This window comes from Petromyzon marinus (assembly GCF_048934315.1).
Source record: "Petromyzon marinus isolate PM22_M1 ecotype Great Lakes invasive population chromosome 76 unlocalized genomic scaffold, UKy_Petmar_22M1.pri1.0 chr76_unloc.3, whole genome shotgun sequence".
NCBI classification, from domain to species: Eukaryota; Metazoa; Chordata; class Hyperoartia; order Petromyzontiformes; family Petromyzontidae; genus Petromyzon; species Petromyzon marinus.
Genome location: NW_027422620.1, coordinates 118,613 through 124,839, shown reverse-complemented (window position 1 = coordinate 124,839; position 6,227 = coordinate 118,613). Strand labels below are relative to the sequence as shown.

General features: G+C 42.8%; 1 long non-coding RNA gene across 1 annotated transcript; it reads left to right on the top strand.

The window, feature by feature from the left end:
* Positions 1-713: 713 nt before the first annotated feature.
* LOC142908210 (uncharacterized) lies at positions 714-5,452 on the top strand. Its single transcript, XR_012931634.1, has 3 exons — positions 714-802; positions 3,936-4,058; positions 4,918-5,452. It is a non-coding gene; the product is annotated as an uncharacterized LOC142908210 (long non-coding RNA).
* The last annotated feature ends 775 nt before the right edge of the window (positions 5,453-6,227 follow it).

The following is a 6,227-nucleotide window of genomic DNA, read 5'->3' as shown; positions in this document are numbered from 1 at the left end:
GGATGAGTGGGTGGGTGGTTGAGTTGTTGGTTTAGAGATTCAGTACGTGGCAGGGTGAGTGAGTGGGTGGGTGGTTGAGTTGTTGGTTTAGAGATTCAGTACGTGGCAGGGTGAGTGAGTGGGTGGGTGGCTTTACGAGTGGGTGGGTGGGTGGATAAGTCAGAGAATGGGGCGCCATGGTGGCTAGGAGATGTTAACTACCTCGCCTGGTATATTGAACTTCGTAGGTTCGATCCCGACCTTGACGCCTGCTGTATATTTGAAGTTTGCATGTTTTCCCCGTGGTCGTGCAGGTTTTTCTCCAGTTTCTCCAGTTTTTCCCTGCACATTTAGAAACATGAGTATTTTGAGCATTTGGCTGCTATAAATTTCCATGTGATAAGCCACTTCGTTAGGCTATCATTTATGGCCAGGTCGGTTCTGAAAAATAGCTCTGGTAAAATAAAAAATGGTTTCATTTAGAGTCTACATAGGATTGACTTCCCAGGAAGTAACACACATTGTATAAACCCCAGAAGAATATTGTTTTGAGTCACCCAAACCAGAATGTGAACTGATATATTCGTATTTTCAAGCGAGGTTCTCGGCCACAGACCACCTGGATAAATATGATGTAGTTTAGTTTGCATATGAATTATTACTTGGGGTTTGTTGACATGATAAAGTTAATGTTTTCTTTGACAGGTCTATTGTGTTGTACACTCTGACAGGGGCTCAGGCTTGTTGGGGCAGCATCTGGCTGAAATGCACCTTCACAACAGGAAGATTGGAGAGAGGCTTCACAAGGAAGAGAAAACTATCGGTATTGAATCATGAAAATGTAAAACATGTGGAAAACTAGGCCCACCGATCCAACCCTAGCATCATGTCAACTATGTATTATGTTGACATTCCTTCGCACTGAGAGTAGGCATGCTAATCGGATCTAATGAATATGTGTAAACAGGCGATTTGTGTGTAAACAAACACACATTTCATACAGCTGTTTATTAATCGTAAAAATCAAGCGATTGAGCTAGTGAATGAGATAGACACATTCTGTCATTATTTCATACATGAACACAACTAGCCAGCCAGCAGTCATGATTTTCCACACCTAATCACATTCATCTCTTTGTTTTAGCCATCTTTGTGATGATGGGAACTGTATTGTTCATGTGTGTGCAATGTACTTTTCAGAATATGAATTATGTTGGGTAATATATGAATTATGGCTATTAAAGTATCTGTATTTAAGTCCATCAGGGCAAACTCTTCTGCAAAGGAGACTTAGAGCATTCAACATTGCGTCCCTTTATATTTTTGCTAATCGCAATATTTTTCGATTTTAAGCTTTCGTGACTGCAGGGATTCATATTCTTGGTTCTTTCGGTAAAGTCACGTGGAAGGGAAATAATAAAATAATACAAATAAAACATTATATAATAAAATGTTCACGAAGTTTCGGCCACAACGCAAGCAGACGTCCTCAGATGAAGAAACAGAGCTGTCGGAAAGACAGCGTCTTAATGAACACTGGGCAGTGAACACTGGGCAGTGTTCATTAAGACGCTGTCTTTCCGACGGCTCTGTTTCTTCACCTGAGGACGGCTGCTTGCGTTGTGGCCGAAATGTCGTGAGAATTTTATTATATTATGTTTTATTTGTATTATTTCCCTTCTACGTGACTTTGCCGAAAGAACCAAGAATATAATCGCAATATGTTCAGGAGATAAATGTCAAGGTCTGCTAGCCAAAAGAAGGCTTTAGGAGAGAGTTCATGTAGTTTTGCTATTCATTCATTAAAGGGCAATAGAGTAAATGCTAAAATAAATGTTTTCAGCTAATGTTTTATATACGCTAGATTTACAAGTCTATAATGTACAGAAAATACCATGGTTGGCCAGACCATCGCTCGGCATCTGCATGTGGCTCCTGGGCAGTTCAAGTGTGGCTCTGCAGAGGCGCTGCTAATTTGTAACTCTTCAATTTAACTTTATATGAAGTGAGAACAATCTGGTATCGGAGGCAGGCCATGAGTACTCCCAGGGCACTCAGATTTCTAAACTCAAAATTCCACAGCCAGTCGACACGAGTCAACTTCTGTATGGCTAATCTTTATCTCTTGTGGCTCCCGCAGCCATCTGAAGATTATGGTATGCTGCTGGTAGGGTCAGGAAAGTTGGTCACCCTTGGTATATATCTGTATATGCGTTGATGATTTTGTGCAATGTTCAGCTGCTCCGTCACGACAGGGGTCCCAGTCAGTTTGAGACTGCTAAATTAAGGTTCTCATGTGCTTTACAGATTTTGATACAAATTTCAGTCTTGAATTTCTCCCAACAGGTATGGTCCCTGGGCAGGAGGATGTAGAGTATGTGGGTTTCATACGGCTATATGCTGTGGTTACATCCCACATGTGATCTCCGCTTTAAAGTCATGAAACTGGTTGTAGCCCATTTAAATTTGAATATACCCGTTTAACACGTAGGCTTTCGCGGCCAATATCATCCATAATATCGGGTTTTTTTTGGGTTAGATCGTTGAAATATAAATTTGTCGTTAAACCCGCCACCGACACAGCCAATTCGTAAGGTTTGTCACATAAACAGAACATTCCAATTCGTGAAGGGCTCACAAGTGACGTCATCACAGCTATCCCTCCAAGGAATGAAACAGGAGGATTTCTCTACGAATTTGGCTGTCTACCTAATGATGATAGTTGTAATTACTGGCGAAACGTCGTACTCAGATTGTAAATGTTGTGGATTTTCTCTCCAACACTTCGGTTTGCTGTACAAGTAGCGGATTGGCATGTTCCGTTTACGTGACAACCTTACTAATTGGCTGTTAGGTGGTGGTAGGTTTAACGGCTCATTTATTTTTATGCGATCTAACCCAGAAAAAACTATATTATAGATTTAATATACCCTTTTGTTGAAGGACAGCCTGGGTGACCAAAGTTTTATAGGAACGGCAATAATGCTTACTTGATTAAATTAGTTTTTTCATGGAGCGGTGAAATCAGCTGTTGTTCAGTTGTCAGTCTAATTAGTATTACATCGTAGAAATATGAGAGTCCTTTGTGTAATAGTCTATTAACCACTGATGATGGTAACATTGGTTTAAGGTTACATTTTAAGAAGAACTAGATTGGCGTACATTTTATCTTGCATAAGTACACAAATTTATAAAAAAATATATTTGATAAAAAAATGCATATATTTTCTTCCATTGCACACAGTTGTACCATTGATAACAGGGCACACAGTTACAACTGACATCACCAGATGTCACTCAAGTTCCCTCAGAGATCGATCTTGCATAACCAGTGTTCACATAATCAGTTATGTTTTCGCTAATTACCAATTACACTCAGCCGGGTTTGACAGACTTGTATGAATGTATGTTGAACTTCCTTTCCACCGTACATAGCCAACCGTGCTAAACGGAGGTGCGGGAATTAAGCGCAGAACCTATCGTTAGGATCAATGCTGTTGTAATTTTTTATGAGGATATCAATTGGTGGCTAAAATGAGATGTTCAAAGACTACAGCATGATAATCGGTACATAACATGAGTGTCGAATTATGTCTTAAGAATTACCCAGCCATTTGTACATAAAATTCAACGTTTCTGGGTGACATCTTAAGTCCGTGTTCTTCATTGCAAGGCCCGCGGGCTGGTGGCAGTCCCTGGTGTCCTTTTTACTGTGACCCCTGACGTGCAGTCCCCGACAATACACACAAGTGAAAACACCCCATCATGCTGTCAAACCCCCCAATGGTTTCAAATGTGAGATGGCTCTTACACTGATAATGTCTTATTCGCGAAAGTGGCCCCCCTCCGAAAATGAGTGAATATCACTGTTTTAGGTCAAGGATTGGCCAAATAAAGTAGGTATTATTTGCTTATGTTTTTAAATGTCCGTAATAAAACTATATTTATGCCACCAGCTGAATGAGTGGCAGGAGGACTGGGTGACGTTCTTCTCACGGCAGCGACTGCAGCTTCAGCTGGACATGATAGAGAAGGACTACGGTGAACGGGAAACCCGCGAGCTCTGGTCTCGGCTTCAGGTTCGTAAGCCGTTTCACTCTCGCCCTTAACCCTTTCCTGTTCCGAGACGACTGCTCATTTCAGAATGGGTCTCGTTCATCACCGAATCTCGGAACGCGCAAGCGGTTCAGCGGTAATTTTATTTAGAGAGGCATAGCGCCGTTGTTTTTAAAGACATTGTACTCGCCGCAGAGCACCGTAGCGACAGGATAGCACTCTATTATAGCTGGTACCAAACTGTGCTACACACCTTCCCGCACGGCCTTGTGGGATCCTCGGTACTAATAAAGTTATTTAATATTTACTTCCTATTACGTTCCGATGACGTACACGAGATTCAGCGGTGAACGGGATGCACCCCGCAACTTGCAGTCATCTCGGAGCAGGAAAGAGTTAATACATGCAGCAGTGTAGCTCATCATGTGCACAGCCATATGGGAAACCCATTTGATCGCAGTGGGTTTTCGAGGTGACTTTAAAGGTAAAGTGGTGTTTCACACGCAGGCTTTCGCGACCAATATTATTCATGATAAAGTTTTTTTTGGCTTAGATCGTGTCAGTGTAAATGCGTCGTACACCCACATCCACCCAACACAGCCCATTAGTAATGTTTCGGACATGAACAGAACGTGCCATTTATGTTATTGCTTCGGCACTCTGGTGTGTTAGAGAGGAAACGCAGAACATTTTCAAACGAGTACGACCTTTCGCTGGTGATTACAACCAGCATCATCAAGCAATTGCCAGAAGCGTTCTGTCTTCTGGCAATTGCCTGATTGCAATTGGAGGTGGGTGTACGACGCATGTAAATTTATGCGATCTAACTCTAAAACAATGTTATCATGAATAAAGTGGTGTTGTTTTTTGCGTGGTGTGCAGCTTCGGTTGGGGGAATTTTCCGGGACGTAGAGGTGGTTCCGGCACTGCTCCACGGTGACCTATGGACTGGGAACGCTGCAGAGATTAATGAAGGGCCCGTGATCTTTGACCCAGCCTCCTTCTATGGGCACTCGGAGTACGAGCTTGCCATCGCTGGGTAAAAAAAAGCTACAAACAACCAAAACACTAGCAGCAACTGCCGTTCACTGCCCTGTCTGTGGCATGCAAGGTTCATTCGTATAACCTCAGTGTGGCAAGGGCTGGCTCATTAAATAAATAACAGAGACCAGGTAGAGGATGCCAACGTCGCCTAGGCAATGCCGCCCCCCCCCCCCCTCTGGCTCTGCCTACCTCGCTCTGTGCACGTGAGGTGCCAACCACGTGACGCGGGCCACTGCGTGCGTTGCGTCACCGCTCACCGTGGGGGGCCCCTCCGCTACGTCCACATCGTACAGTCGCACATTCATTAATAGTTACACTCTTAATCATGTTTATGGTCATCGTCATTAAAGGTGAGTTTAATAATAATAATACTACTACACAATGTGTGCATTAATATATACGGCATGAATAAAACGCACCTGTAAATATCCTAAGTTAGTTTGACCTGACATTATTGCACAACAATTGCCCAGCCACCGTGGGATGTTTATCCTCCAATGTGTATCTGGCTCTGACCTGACTTATATAAAAGTGCAGCTCTGCAATTGCTTGGTCACACCACCGCTGGTGAAAAGACCTTCATGAGAGCGAACTCTTTACGAGTATTTGGTCTACTTTTCCATATAACAATAGGTTTTACCCTTTCTGGCAATACAATCCGCAAAGCTATCACTCAAACCATGAAGAAGAACCCTCTTGAGGAGCCTTTCAAAACCATCACTTTACCCTACATTGCGGGGATCACAAAAAAGATCTCCAAAATCTTGAATAAACACAAGATTCAGGTCCGTTTCAACACATTACATAAAATCCGTGATCTGGTTCCGTCTGTAAAAGATGTGATTCCGGACATACAATACCCTGGTGTCTACAAACTAAATTGCCTCTGTGGTAGTAGTTACATTGGAGAAACCAAACGCCATGTCTCGGACCGCATTCGTGAACACAAAGCAGACCTTAAACACGGTAGGACCAACACCTCGGCCGTGGCAGATCATTGTTCTAATTCAGTAGGCTCACATGCCATTGACTTTTCCAAGACAGAGGTTCTTTGTAAGCCATCTGGCTTCCATGAGAGATTCATTCATGAGGCTATCCACATATACAAGCACAGAGACAATTTCAACCGAGAAGATGGATTCTATCTT